Source organism: Mauremys mutica, chromosome 8, assembly GCF_020497125.1.
Source record: "Mauremys mutica isolate MM-2020 ecotype Southern chromosome 8, ASM2049712v1, whole genome shotgun sequence".
Taxonomy (NCBI): Eukaryota; Metazoa; Chordata; order Testudines; family Geoemydidae; genus Mauremys; species Mauremys mutica.
The window spans coordinates 21,218,927-21,234,750 of record NC_059079.1 but is presented as its reverse complement, the minus strand read 5'-3'; positions in this window follow the sequence as shown (position 1 = coordinate 21,234,750).

Below are 15,824 nucleotides of genomic sequence, written 5' to 3'. Positions count from 1 at the left end.
TAAGAAACTGTTTATAAAAATGATGTCTTGATAGTCCCCAGGGACGTTCTTATAGAAACCTTACATTACAGACATGCTTGCTGCTAGTGATCTTTGTATTACAGCATGGTTGGAATTTCAAGGAACCTTTTTCTTCCTTTTATATTGTAGTAATTGTAAGGAAAATATAACACTACTGCAAGGGTGAAGTCCTGGCTCCATTGAAATCAATGGGAAGACTCCCATTGACTTTGATGCAACTAGGATTTCATCCGAGAGCTTTAACATGCCATCAGGTTACAGCAAACCGCATGTCTGCAAGACACACAAAGTATCAAATTATCAACTTTGGCGTTATACTGCCAAAAGTACTGTATTTATTCTAATATTTGGGCCATTATTTTTAATTGCACATATGGACATAAAGGAAGAGTCAGTGTGCCATTAGTACAAAGTGATGTTTAACACTTTAACTATAAAGTACCGTGTGGAACTATGAACAAATCTTACAAGTCCAAACTCTAAACAATGTACAGCATTTTATGATGCATGTAGTATTTTTAGTAGCAACAGACTATGACATTTGAGGGCTTCAGCCTAGTAGGATATTACAGTGTTTCTCGCTTCTATGTAATATTTTGTATGGGTTTAGAGAAGATGGCCTCTGTTGTGCATTGTTTGTGAAATGTTTCTTATCCCAGAGAGGTGTATGATGTAAAATACGTCAGTGAAAAGTGTATATTTTATGTGAGAGGAAAATACATTTTAATAAAGGTAAAGCTTTGTTAGCTGTAAAAATAGCAACTGTTCAAGTGTACAGTAACTTCTTACTAATGTATGAAAATCTGTGATATTTTTGATTTGATTGTATTTGTATTGCCCAAATAAAACATTTTGGCTGTATTGTTCCTAACTCTTGCTTTTTTGAAAAAACAGAACGAAAAAAAATGCATTTATAACCCATTCGTGTAATCTTGTTCTGCAAGTATTTTTCATGCTCCTCAGAAAGCAAATGTATGGAAGAGAGATAAGCTAGAGGTACTGTACAGAGTGAAAGCCCCATGTTATTTCAATGTATTGCAGTGTGCAAATTGAATTTCCAAATCTAGGGTCAGATTCTGCTACGCTGACTAAAATCTTCTTCTGTAAGAAGTCCTGTTGATTTCAGTAGAACTACTCTGGAGGCCCTGTTCCTCCACTGAGCTATGTGGAAGGACCCAGACAGGATCAGAATTTAAGGCAATATGCAGCATAAGTAAAGGTGGCAGACTCTGACCCCTCATAACCCTCTGCTTCTAGGGAAGTTTTTTGGTGGGAAAAAGGGTTCCTTGAATAAAAGAGAGTTCAACTTGTGCTCTCTAAATCTTGAGCCAGCAGTACCTGAACCTAAAATACGCAAAACTCCCATGGCAGGCAAAAAGAGATTGATGTTCGCATTATTTCATTGGGCTCTATGACAACTAAGTCACTTTTTCATATATACTAAATGTTAGTGAGTAAACAAAAATGTGATGCATTGTCCATCCAAGGTGCCTAGGAGGGTAGTATTTAAGCAGTGAGGTATCTTGTCTGCTCATCTGCCTGCAAACTTGATTAGAGAAAAAAGTGAAATAAACTAGATCATTTTAAAAACTAGTGGTGGACACATCCTAATGCTGCTATACAGCTTTGGCTTCCTTGTCAGACGGGCTATGAACTGGAACAGCAGAGCTATTGCTGAAGAGGATCAAGATGCATGGGCAGAGCTCTGTGGGGAAACGTGCATAGTAGTTTGCGCCTGTATTCTATTTGACTCCAGCCAGTGCTATCCATCCCTCAATTTCATGAGAACTAAATTGCATTAGAGTTTTACTAGGAGGCAAACCAGATTGCCATCAATGGCAGCTATGAGTGAGCAGACAAATGTAAGTTGATAGAAGTTCAGAAAAATAGGCTACACTTAGGTTACTGGTTTATCAGTCAAATCATAATATCATGCCAATGCTGGGAGCCAGTGGGGAGATTTAGGAATGAGGGGGTAGCATGCTGAGAAAGACTAGACCCCATGAGACTTGGAGCAGCTGTATTCTAAATGAAACTGAGCTGATGAAGTGTACCCTCTAGTAACCTAGCAAATAATGAATTACAATTGTCGAATGGAAATATTAAAAAAAAAAAAAAAGAAAGCATCAACTAATATTTCATAGTCTTTCCTGCCAGGAAATGAACTTACCCTTTAAATATTCCTATGGTGGTCGAATGATAATAGTAATAATAATGCCTTATATTTATATAGAGAGACAAGGTGGGTGAGGTAATATGTTTTATTGGACCAACTTCTGTTGGTGAGAGAGACAAGCTTTCGAGCTTACACAGAGCTCTTCTTTATATAGTGCTTTTCATCCCAAAGGCTCCAAACCCACTTTAGCAAAATTTGCTACAGGAATCACTTCACCTGATGCTGAACTGTAGCTACCTCTGGGGTGAAACATGTCAGCCATTTAACAGCACACAGCAATGCTAGACAACAGTTTAGAGCGTGAGATGAAGAAAATTATAATAATTGCCCGCTGCTGTAATAGGAGCTCATGGTGGGGATTTAGGAATGAGGTAGCATGCTGAGATGTAGACCCCAGGAGACTTGGAGCAGCTGCATTCTTAATGACTCCAAGTTGATAAATTGACACTGCAGAAGGAATTAGGCATATAGGAATTTGCCCAGGATACCAAGAGCCTCAGTTTTACATCTCTTTCACATTATAACCCCCGTAATAGCACATCAGGCCCAACATTATGTTGGGGAGTTTGTTGAATATTGATCTACGGCTTGAGCCAATGCCCATTAAAGTCCATGGAAAAACTCCCAAGGGTATTGAATTGAGTCCCAAGCAGATCAACATTATTTCTTGCAAAATCTTTGATTTTCCTTTTGATGCTGGTGCCCATGTAAGCAGTAGCTTGGCTCACCCATGTTTGTGTACCAAGTATGACAAGATTATAGCTTTGAGTGGTACGGCTGCTCTGGTATCTTGGATACTGAACAGAGATGTCTGCCAAGAAGTGAATAAGATTCCATGTTACACCAAGAGTCTTAGCAGTTGACATAGTTAAACCAGAACTATTCAATGGGCTAGACCTTATGTGTATTAGTGTTTAATTTTATGAAATTCCCATAATTTCATCCAAGCTGAAGGTGGGAGATTCAAAAATACTCAACATTGGTCTAACTCTGATTGACTTCAAGGGGAGTAGAGTTAGGCCAACAATGAGCAGCACCTTTAAAATCCCGCACTGCCTGTCTCAGCACAATACCTAACTGAACGTAGGCTGCGCTTAGATGTCAACGCACAGGGCAGACAGACCTTTGCATCCTCTAAAAACGAAATAAGTGAAAACTCAGCCAATAGCGATGGAGAGACCTAAAATGCAGTACGTGGATACTAAAAAGCAGAGTCCATAAACAAAGATTGTACTACCAGATTCATACAACTTGACATGATTCCCAACAATAGCAACTCACTGCTGTTCACTCAGAAGTAACTACCAGGAGTACCACTGTCTGGAAAATACTACAGCTGCCATGTGACTAGTAAAGAACCAGAATCATTTTTCTCTTAACACTAAACAAGGCAATGTATTATAATAAGAAAGAACCAGCTTAGCCCTAAAGCTCTCTTTCCTTCTCCCTCTCCTTTGTGCTTACTGGAGACTGTCAGCTTAGAACTTCCCCAGTGCCATCCTGTCTGCCTTCCTACTACAGATTTAGAGATTTGGAGAGTACACCTATCCTAACATATGCAGCAGCAATGTTGCCACAGTGGATATACTGGCATGGGGCTGTCCCAGCTGGAAAACTATACCTCCCCCCCCCCTCTTTTTAAATCTTTGGTAGCTGCTGGTTATGTCATCCTTAAAAGCAAAGTGGTTCAGACAGAGACATCAAAGCATAGGGAAACGATGTGCAGAATCTTTGAAATCATTCCCAGACCTGCCAGTTTAGGGGAGAAGAATTGAATCAAGTTTGGTGATCCTCATCAGTTTGACCTGCCAGCAGGTAAGTTGGATGTTTTGTGAACACCTTCTAAGAACAATAAATACCAGATAGTTCTCTCCTGGTCCATCTTTGTTGCAAGCAACTCCCTGGTGCAAGCCATGTGAAAGACTAAACACATATGACTGACAGAGGTGTGGTGCTGGTTGAGTATATATAAAGCCTGCTCTAGGTTTTGCAGGGCCCCATGTGAACAAACTTGTGAGTAGATCCATCTTGCTGCCTTGTCACCTATGGTAATGTCCCCCATCACTTCTACATCTGCACACAAACTGCCTAGCTCCTGCCTACATGTAATTTCCCTCTGGCTATGCTGACCCTTATACCATGGGCTTGTGAGACTCTGTGGTCTCTAGTGCCCTTACCCCTTTGTAGACTGAAAGCTAGGAGGAGCCATTCGTGCTGCCTACCACTGGAGTTGGATGGAATCTGAGAACCAATAGAGCCCAGAGATCATGCTCTGACCGGCAGGTCAGGGTGTATATAATATAGGGTTCCTGGCACAGTGGAACCCTAGGTGACCACACTAGCGTAAAACTGTCATTCTGTAATATGAGCATCCCATGATGCAGTCATGTGTTTTTAATTTGTAGATGTATTCAGCCATAGTATCCGTACCAGGCACACATTCATTGCCTACAGCCTATAGAGGGGAACTGATAATATGGGAGACAAGTGGTTGGGAGCTTGTAACACAGTGCTGGGGAAGCCCAGAGCACTGAACCACTATTTTACCTTTCTGCCTCAGCAAGAGTGAGCATTGCTGGAGATTAGACTGTGTGTCAGCTTCCTGCCATGCCAGTCTGACTTCCTCACCAGCAAACTCCTCGAGACTCTACCACTCTTTAGTCTTGCCTAGCAGGCAACAACCAGTGAATTCCAAGTGCCTCAGAGATGTCTCTGTGCAATGCACAGAATGTATCACAGTACACACATAGAAGATACTAAGTTTGCTGCTCTTTTCAAGAGTCAATACATTGCAGCTTACTAACTTAACTGGGACAAACACACATTTCCCTGTAAACACAGCAATGAGTTGGTTTATAGTTAAAAAAATAAAAAAAAGTTGATTAGCACAAGGCATAGGTTAAGTGACGCCAAATAGCAGGAATTAACGTAGAAATAGTTACAAAAGTACAAATCCCCAGAGGCCAAGGCGCTGGTTTTCCCTGTCTCCTCAGGAGAAGGATAACTTTCTGTGTGTCCTTATATCTGAAAGTCTGCCTTTGTTTCCAGGATCACACTGATCCCCTGGGGTTGTCTCTCCTCCAGAGAGGAGGGAGTGAGGTGACTTCATCTTGCTTAAAGTGTTCCCTGATGAGCAACCATGTGATGCCTCCTGCTGCAATTTAACATTATAAATGTTCTCTTCCTGCAACCTCTGATACCAGTGAATAGCCCACTGAATTTGCCCACACCTGATTTAAGAGTAAGTTCTTTTGTCTGGCGATAAGCTGTTTATCAACACATTCCCTCTACCCCCACCTCAGAACGTGCCTGGTTTAAACATCTTTTAGATACAGACTGTAAAGCAGAATATCAGTAATTCCACAAACAGCATTGTCACATACATTTCACAATGATATTACTGACCAATGTATACTTAGTTTTCAAAGGGTGCCACACAAGGCATATTTTGTGCCAATATCATTGCAGTAGTGTGTGTAGGGGGTGAGCACAGGGGTGCCAAGGGACCTAGAGCTCTACTGGACAGATGACGCCATGTGGGCCCCTGAGCACAGGCCCTGTTCCAGCCAAAGAACACCCTCACACCACAGGAGGAGAAGCTATACCAGCTATGGACTAGGGGAGGCAATGCTGGATCCTTCTGGTAACAAGTGGACTATCTGATTGGGTGTTTTGTGGGCGCAATGGTGGACCAGGGGTTCCTGAGTGCAGGGGAAGAGGGAGTGAGGGTGCGAATGGGAGGTGGAGGCCAAAAATGTTCAAACTTGGGTGCCTACTGTTAGCCTTCCAAATCCACATTTAAGCCTCTAGCTGGAAGTGGCCTGATGTTGAGCAGTCCCAAGCACCCTACAGCTACCAGTGAAGTTAATGGGAGCTGTAGGCACTCAGCACCTTTGAAAATTAGGCCACTTCCTTAGATGTCTAATTCCAGGCCTCCAAGGATCCTCCCCTGGATGGCACTAAGGCCCTAGTTCAGCAAGTTATTTAAGCAGATGCCTAACTTTAGCCTTAACCCATCTTTAACAGGACTATGCAGTAGCTTAAAGTTTGGAACATGTTTAGTTACCTTGTTGAATCGGACCCACATTTGAAGGCAATGAAAGTTGGAGGCCATTTAGTGTGCTCAGAACCTTGCATGAGCCAAGCCCCAACGGCGCGCTGCATTTATACATAGGTGGAAAAAAATGGCAGGGATAAATTTTTGAAAGCAGTGCACAGAGTGTTAGTCATTTTGTTTCCATTGCTTTTAATGGGAATTCTATAGTTATAACTTGACACATCACTTTTGAAAACGTACTCCCTTAGCTCTCTTGTTGACCTGTGCCTACTGTGAGTCAGCGTACCTTGCATCAAAAGCACAAGACCCGCTAGTATTGAATGCTTTGCAATCTGGAAAGATAATAAAGATGCCTAAAAGTATGAAAGCACCATTATGCTTACTTCTGTAGTACAATTTTGTATTTGTACGTTATACAATTAAACTGTACATTACTCTTAAATGTTGGGGAAATGAATTGCACTGAGTACCGACCCTTACAATTTCTCAAGCAATAATATTATAGGATTCCCAAAAATTAATTTCATTCTGTCTTCAAATTAATGAGTCGAGAACAAAAATATATGGTCTCAGGCAACAATGACAAAAATACTTAGCTGAAACATGCCATCTTTCTGATTGCTAGATTTATTTTACTCTTTTAACTATGCTAATTTGTGATGTTGGGCTTTCTGATTTCAGGACAAAGTACAAGGTTTATATTTTTGGATCTCACTCAGATAATGTCTTTATTTAACCCTGTTTGTTTTTCCCAGAGAGTATTCACCCTTATCTGCTGAATAGAGTCAGCTCTATGTCGGTAAGGAAAAACAAATTGAATTTTAATCACAGGGTTTCTATTCTGATCACTGTCGCTCTAACCAGACTTTGTAGTTATCAATAAAACGCTAAACAGTGTGTCACTGCTGAACTGATTTTGGTTGTTTGTACCTTCCCACTCACTTGCATTTTTAAGGTGCCTCATTGCTGTATGTGGAAAAAATTCCAGTTTTTACAGTATCAGTAATAAGCTTTATATCTGAGGTAGCTAATTGATTCGGTTGGTGTTTCTGTGCTTTCAATGAACAACCAATTAAAAGAAGCATTAAAAGGGAGAACTTTTATAGTCCTAACTTTGTAAAGATAAGCTTAGGAGTCAGTTTTTCTTAATTAATGCATATGAAGCACAGACTGCTGCTTTACAAAATGGAAATTTCCATCAGATTAAAGAATACCTTACACATACGCATCCTTTTTTCTCCACATTTAGAAGTTTGCGCTCCTCATAGAAACCTTAACTTTGAGCTTGAGGATTGTGTTTGTTAAAACAGAGACAAGGAATTTGTTTATAGTTAATTCCTGTGGCAATAAAAATGGACCAAAAAAACCCTTTTAAAATCATGTTTTCCTTTACTAAATATTCCTTTCTGATAACAGTCTTCACTAATGCATGTAAAATATTTCATTCATTCTCTCTCCAGGGATATTTATTAAGGGGGGGGGAATATGCTGCGATGATGTGTTCAGAGGGTCTGGGGAGGCTAGTGGGCTACTAACTGAAATATAATAGTTTGAATACATAAGGCAGATTTTGGTTCATAATGAGTTAGAAGTTAATTGATGATAATATGCCTCCAAAATATAATAGAGAGTTTAGCTGCCAGATGCCCTAACTTGCCTTTTGCTTCTGAAAGATAGTGATTCAAATGGGCATTTGACCTGAAGCTTTTCCTGCCACTTCTCCGCTTGGAGTTTTGGTTTGGTTAGGTGCTCTGCATTCAGAAACAACACAGCATCCTCCCAGCTACAGGTGCCCAAAGGGTGCTGGCCAGGGAGGGAGCCAGACTTCAAGTGGTGTGAAAACAAAATGCAGGCCATAGTATTCGTTGACCTTCTTCCAAGTGAGTCAGTGGGGTCTGATGCCCCAAATGGTAGCCAAGCTTTGCCAGGCCATCTGTTCATGGGCCTGTCCCACAGAACTAACTGTGGTTTGTGGACCCCTCGGCAGTGTAACACAATCCTAGGCATGCTAATGCTGGCTCAGACACTAGAGTATGTCTATACTGCAGCTGGGAGCGAGCTTCCCTGCCTGGCACACACTCTCATGAGCACACAGACATGTTGAAGCACCAGCGGAGGCTCAGGCTAGTCACCCGAGCTTGACCCACCTGATCCACTGGGACTGAGATTGAGTGGTTAGCCTGAGCCTCTGCTGGTGCCACAACCTCCACGCTGCTCTTTTTAGCAAGCGAGCTCAAGTCTACTAGCACAAGTCTGTCTGTCTGGGCTGGGCGGCTTGTTCCCAGCTGCAGTGCAGAAATACTCTATATGGCTTCCTAGCTGTGGGTCTTGACCAAAGCCCTCTTGGAGAAGCTGTGTTATTTTTACCACAACTGAAGGAAAATATGATTTGCTAACCGGGAAGAACTGCAGGGTCCCAGGGGGTCCAGGGTCCCAGGGGGTCCTGAGTCCCTCTGTCAATGCCTTCAGAGTGTAGGGGTGGTTTTGGACCCATTACTATCAGTCAGGCAGCTGCTAATTGGGACTGGCCCATGGCAGGCCTGGGCAGGCCAAAGCAGTTAGGCACTATTACTGACCACAAGATTCCCTTGCAGGGCTTTCTAAGGGACAGCCTATGGAACAGGTCTTTTCCTGCTATCTCTACCTGGGAGCGTTTAAGGGTATTTGACTTGTTTGAACAAATGCAGGCTTGGTTAGCTAATCATAGAATCATAGAATCTCAGGGTTGGAAGGGACCTCAGGAGGTCATCTAGACCAACCCCCTGCTCAAAGCAGGACCAAACCCAACTAAATCAAATGCTTTTCTCTAGTGATAAATTCCACACTGGACTTTTGTGACTATCTGAGTTGAATGCTGTCTTCAGCCCCGGTGCTGACAGCACAGATCTTACTAGTACAGGAGCTTCCTTTTTATTCCCCGAAAAGAAATATCTGCAAATGTCTTATGCTTCCCTTGCCTATCCAAAAGGGCTCATTTTTCTTTAGAATCTGAGCTTGGAGCAGACATCACTGCCTACACTTAAAAAAATCCTTTTGTCTTTATTAGATAACTGGGTTTCCTAAGACATTGTAATGGCAGTAACGTTTTGTAATTCTGGTGTAGCCCAGAAACCTACTATCAACACAATAGGCATAAAGTGCAAGCTTGCAGTGTCTGTGGATCATTATATCTTTTTAGATGCTGCAGGGTTGAAGATACTGATGATTCCAATCTACCATCTAATGCCTGACATTGTCTTTTCCAGACAAGTTCTTTTTTCTGAAGTGCTCTGTATTGTCAGAGCCTGACACACACTGGGAGAGTACTAGAGGGCAGGCATGCCTACCACAATATTATACAGCTTCATAATGGAATGAAAAAATGCCTTTTCCCCTTACACTGTAGAAGGGCTTTAGAACAGCCATTTAAAAATGTTAATGCCGCTCAGATTTCCAAAATAAGGGGGTGGGGGGCGATAGTTTTTGTTGAGTAGGAATAGTTTAATACATATACAGAAAAGAGTAAATTGTGGTGGAATTGGAAAGTGGGTGAGGAGACTTTGACGTGCCTCCTTGATTGGAGGGAAGTGATAATGTCTCCCAAATGGTGCCCACTTGGTGGCACCAAAATGAGATATCACTCTCAGTAAATTGTGCAGATCTGGGCCCTCCCCCTGCCCTCTTACATTAGGAATGAAACAGTTTCCGATGTTGACTTTTAGATTAGCCTCACCTCAGTGAGATTAAATGGAGCAGTTCACACCTCCCAGAGCTATTGTTTCATGAGTGACTGGCACCCAGGATAGGCTGCCCTGGGTGTGAGTGTCCCCACAGCAAAGTTACTGCAGTCACCCATGTGTGTTTGGAGCCACATCACATATCTGTGTGCTGAGAGATGCTCTAGGATTCTTTCTCAAACAGCTGCGTCAATTGCAGGAAAACATCACTGTCCTCAGGGAAAATTGTGGGACGGTATTGGAGGATTATTAGCACTCAAGTGATTTGGCCTGCATCACCACCCAAATGGACAGATTCCAGCCCAAATTAAACCAGAGCCAGGGTTTAAACCCCTCCACCCGCAGTGCATAAGCAGGCTTAAAGCACCTCCAAACCCAGGTCAGAGGTTTTTATGTGTGGAGGGGGAGGCAAAGGGGGGTGGGAGTGGGCTGAAGCCCAGCAACAGCCCATATTACATGTGCAGTGAAGACAAAGGATATGTCTTCAGTAAACTTTTGCACCCTGAGTTAATTGGTTGCCAACTAACTCCAGGTAATTAACATGTTTCAAGGGCTGGTGTGGACCTTCCCCCACAGATTTCACCTAGGGCATGGCTACACTTGCAGATGTAGAGCGCAGTGAGTTAAACTAGCCCTCGGCGAGTGAAGGAGGGAAAGTGCTGCAGTGTAACTCGCAAGTGTAGCCAAGCCCCTAGACTTCTCGTATTTGTTCTTTGCCCTATGGATCAACCAAGGGCAAAGAATAAAAGTTTGTAGCGTGGATTAAATGTGTAGGGAGTGCCCACACTAGCCCATACAAATGTGTTAACTGGCAATCAATTAACAAAAGTTAGTGAAGACAAGCCCATAGACATCTCCCCATCAGTTACATTCAGCTCACATTTTTGAGGCTTTCCTTGCAACCATTCATAGATTCATGTAGTTTAAGGTAAAGAAAGACCATTAGATCATCTAGTTTGACTTCTGTACAACACAGGCATTAACTTGCACATAGTTACCCCTGTATGGAGCCCAAACCATAACAACTAGAGATTTACATTTCTTTTAAAAATGAAACCTGAACCTCCGGAGAACAAGGTAGCCCCTGGAGGCGTGCTTGTATGCCAGACCACCTCATACTGAACCTAATCATACAAAACACATTTGAAAATTACATTATTTTTGGTATAAAGAATCAGGAGGTAGCCGTGTTAGTCTGTATCCACAAAAACAACAAGAAGTTCGGTAGCACTTAAAGGCTAACAGATTTATTTGGGCATAGGCTTTTGTGGGTAAAAAACCACTTCTTCAGATGCATGGAGTGAAAATTACAGATGCAGGCATTATATACTGAGACATGAAGAGAAGGGAGTTACCTCACAAGTGGTGAACCAGTGTTGACGGGGCCAATTCGATCAGGGTGGATGTAGTCCACTCCCAATAATTGATGAGGAGGTGTCAATTCCAGGAGACGCAAAGCTGCTTTTGTAGTGAGCCAGCCACTCCCAGTCCCTATTCAAGCCCAAATTAATGGTGTTAAATTTGCAAATGAATTTTAGTTCTGCAGTTTCTCTTTGAAGTCTGTTTCTGAAGTTTTTTTGTTCAAATATAGCTACTTTTAAATCTGTTATAGAATGTCCAGGAAGATTGAAGTGTTCTCCTACTGGCTTTTGTATGTTACCATTCCTGATGTCCGATTTGTGTCCATTTATTATTTTACATAGAGACTGTCCGGTTAGCCAATGTACATAGCAGAGGGGCATTGCTGGCACATGATGGCATATATAACATTAGTAGACATGCAGGTGAATGAGCCCCTGATGGTGTGGCTGATGTGGTTGGGTCCTCTGACGGTGTCGCTAGAGTAGATATGGGGACAGAGCAGGCAATGAGGTTTGCTACAGGGATTGGTTCCTGGGTTAGTGTTTCTGTGGTGTGTAGTTGCTGGTGAGTATTTGCTTCAGGTTGGGCGGGGGGGGGCTGTCTGTAAGCGAGGACTGGCCTGCCTCCCAAGATCTGTGAGAGTGAGGGATCATTTTCCAGGATAGGTTGTAGATTGTTGATGATGTGCTGGAGAGGTTTTAACTGGGGGCTGTATGTGATGGCCAGTGGTGTTTTGTTATTTTCCTTGTTGGGCCTGTCCTGTAGCAGGTGACTTCTGGGTACCCATCTCGCTCTGTCAATCTGTTTCCTCACTTCCCCAGGTGGGTATTGTAGTTTTAAGAATGCTTGATAAAGATCTTGTAGGTGTTTGTCTCTGTCTGAGGGATTGGAGCAAATTCGGTTGTATTTTAGGGCTTGGCTGTAGACAATGGATCGTGTGATGTGTCCTGGATGAAAGCAGAAGGCATGTAGGTAAGTATAGCCGTCAGTAGGCTTCCGGTATAGGTTGGTGTTTATGTGACCATCACTTATTTGCACTATAGTGTCCAGGAAGTGGATTTCTTGTGTGGACTGGTCCAGGCTCAGGTTGATGGTGGAGTGGAAATTGTTGAAATCCAGGTGGAATTCTTCAAGGGCCTCCTTCCCGTGGGTCCATATGATGAAGATGTCATCAATGTAGCGCAAGTAGAGGAGAGGCACTAGGGGATGAAAGCTGAGAAAGCGTTCTTCTAAGTTAGCCATAAAAATGTTGGCATACTGTGGGGCCATGTGGGTACCCATAGCAGTGCCACTGACTTGAAAGTATAAGTTGTCCCCAAATCTGAAATGGTTCTGGGTGAGGACAAAGTCACAAAGCTCAGCCACCAGGTGTGCCGTGGCTTCATCAAGGATACTATTCTTGACAGCTTGTAGTCCTTCCTCATGTGGAATATTGGTGTAAAGAACTTCTACATCCATGGTGGTCAGGATGGTGTGTTCAGGAAGATCACCAATGCATTGTAGTTTCCTCAGGAAGTCAGTGGTGTCTCAAAGATAGCTAGGAGTGCTGGTGGCATAAGGTCTGAGAAGAAAATCCAAATAGCCAGATAATCCTGCTGTAAGAGTGCCAATGCCTGAGATGATGGGGCATCCAGGATTTCCAGGTTTATGGATCTTGGGTAGCAGCTAGAATACCCCTGCTCAGGGCTCTGGGGGTATGTCTGTGTTGATTTGTTCCTGTGCTATAGCAAGGAGTTTACTGAGCAGATGGTGTAGTTTCTTTTGGTACTCCTCAGTGGGATCAGAGGATAGTGGCCTGTAGAATGTGGTGTTGGAAAGTTGCTTGGCAACCTCCTGTTCATAATCTGACCTGTTCATTATGACTACAGCACCTCCTTTGTCAGCCCCTTTGATTATAATTTATTTTTGGTAAATAATCCACAATAACAACTATGCATTGTTATAGTTCTTCTGTCCTAGGATCTCAAAATTAGTTGCAAGCACTAATGAATTAAGCTTCCCAACACCCCGGGAGGCACAATGGTTAAGTATTATTTCCACTTTCAAAATGAAGCAACTGAGATGCTGAAAAGTAGAGTGACCTGCTTATGCCCATAAAGTAAATCTGTGGCACAGCTGGGAACAGAACACAGACTCCAGTCTCCCAGACCATATAGGCACCTAACTTGAGGCACCCAAGTTTGGAAAATGTTGCCCTACGGTCTTCTCTGGTAATCGGGGTTCAAAGCAGATTTGAGCTTTAAGGAATCAGACCTTGAGAAGCCTGTCTGAGTTCCTCAGAAGAATGTCCTCTCCACATTGTTCATTCATATCTGCTTTCCTGAATGTGTACTCAACTGTGCAACTTTAGTGAGCACTCATGCAAGCTGTTCAGCTGAAGTCAGTGGAACTACTTGCATGAATAAGTGTCACCAACCAGGTCCTTAACGGAAGAAACATTTGGGAAGAAAATGCATTGCTAAAGTAAGGTCCACTTGTGGTGTATCCTCAATTTATCTACTTTTCTTGTCCATTTCCAGCTTCCATATAAAAGTATTTTTCTAGGCAGAGGACCAAAGTTCAGACACAAGGTCAGCCAAGCAGCTGTCCTTTTATAAATGTGCTCTCTGAAAGGACTGTAGCAATAGCTATCTCCTGTGAAATCTAATTTAATACATTAATATGGATCCATAAAACAAAGTCACATATAGTGTGAGAAAAGTTATTTATGGCATTGGAATCTTACTGATTACAGCAATAAATAATACAGAATGTATCACTGGGAAATAATGTAAAGTCAGTTAATCCACAGGAGCAGTGAAGGGAATTGGAACAATGTTGCTATTATTCTGGTGCAGTAATTTCAGAACGGCAGCCTTCACAATTTCGCTCTTCGTGATATCAAGCAATTTCACTGTTCGTATTATTTACTATTGAGGTGTTAGGCAGTTTCTACTCATTTGTTAATAATTTTTTTAGGAGATCCCCTTCTGCTCCTTATTATATGAATGGAGCTGCTAGTTCTATTGCTAGTTCAAGCCAACAGAATTACAATTCTCTTCAACATTCCCAGCATGATGCCAGCAAGATTTCAGCTTAATCCAGGGGCACAAGTTCAGCCAGTAACAATCATTTCAATTTCTATTGCCGTTTACTTAGGCTTAACATTGGCAAGCTGCCACACCCTCTCTGTCTGAATTCTATTAAACCACTTTCACAGCATTACTTGGAAAGCAAAATCTGCAGCTTTCCTTTACGTTACTACCCTACATAACTTAATCAGCAATTGGGAGGCACAAAACCGCAACTGGTGCAATAAGAAAAATAAAAATCTTTAATTGCTCTTACAGATTTATATCCACTAAAACTATAGCTATTGCCCTTAATAAGAGAGAAACAAATCTCAACCACATATTTATTAATGTTACCTCCAGACCTTCAGCTTAATCTCTGCCTCCCCTGAGTGAGAGGGATGAAATGCTCCCATGGAACCCAGACACAGCTCCTGGTGATTAGTAATCCATTATTTAGGGCTAGATCATGCCACAGATGCCCAGGCCCACTTTGGGAGTCCTGTGGACCACATTGTGCTCAAAGCCTCTTTAAGCTCCCTGGTGTGCAGGTGAAGCATATCCACTGAACTACCTCATACCAGGGTGCTGCATGCATCTCCCTTCTCTGACTGGCATGGATGGTGGGATCATGTCCTTGCCCCTTTTGAGTTGGCCCATGCACATTGAGGCACTAGCCCAGAGCAGCATGTGCCTAATTCTTGCATTTAGATCACCAAGGAATGACGGCTCCTTGCATGCTTCCCTTCTGACTCAGTGCAGCTGGGCTAGAGTCAAGCACTATCTGGAGCTTGATATTAGGCCCTGCCAAAGCCTGAAAAAATCCTCCCACAGTACATAGACATGTTAAAAATATTTGTGGAAGTTTTAGGAATCAGTGCAGTGAAAATTAAATAAAACTCTGGCAGCAGTATTATGCTCTGCTTTTCATATACTACCTTTACTGATGCAGTAATCTTAAACCATTGTTCAGACACAATTTACCGAAGCCATGGGATGAGATCTTTATCTCCACTTCAGATCCTTTACACCAGGTAAAAGGACCAGAGTGGCATGAAGGGAGCCATAAAAGCCCCCGTTTCAGCAGAAGGAGGATTCTCTTTGCACAGGCACTGTGGGAGACAGTCATGAGATTGCCTTCTGAGGAGAGAAAAATGTCAGAATTTGGAAAAGTGTGGAGTAATGGAAAAGGAGGCATCAAAATAACTCAGAGACTGCTAACCTCAATGATGGGGAAGATGGTGGCACTATCAACAGTGCTAGAAAGGGAGAGAAGAGGAGGAGTTTTGACAGGAATGATGAGGAGCAGAGTTTGGGCCATGTTTAGTTGATGCTGATGACAAGACATCCAGGAAGAGCTGACAGAGAGAGAGGATGAGAAGCAACAGTAGCTAGAATGAGACAATTCAGTGGTGGAGAAAGAGATTTGTGAGTCATAAGCA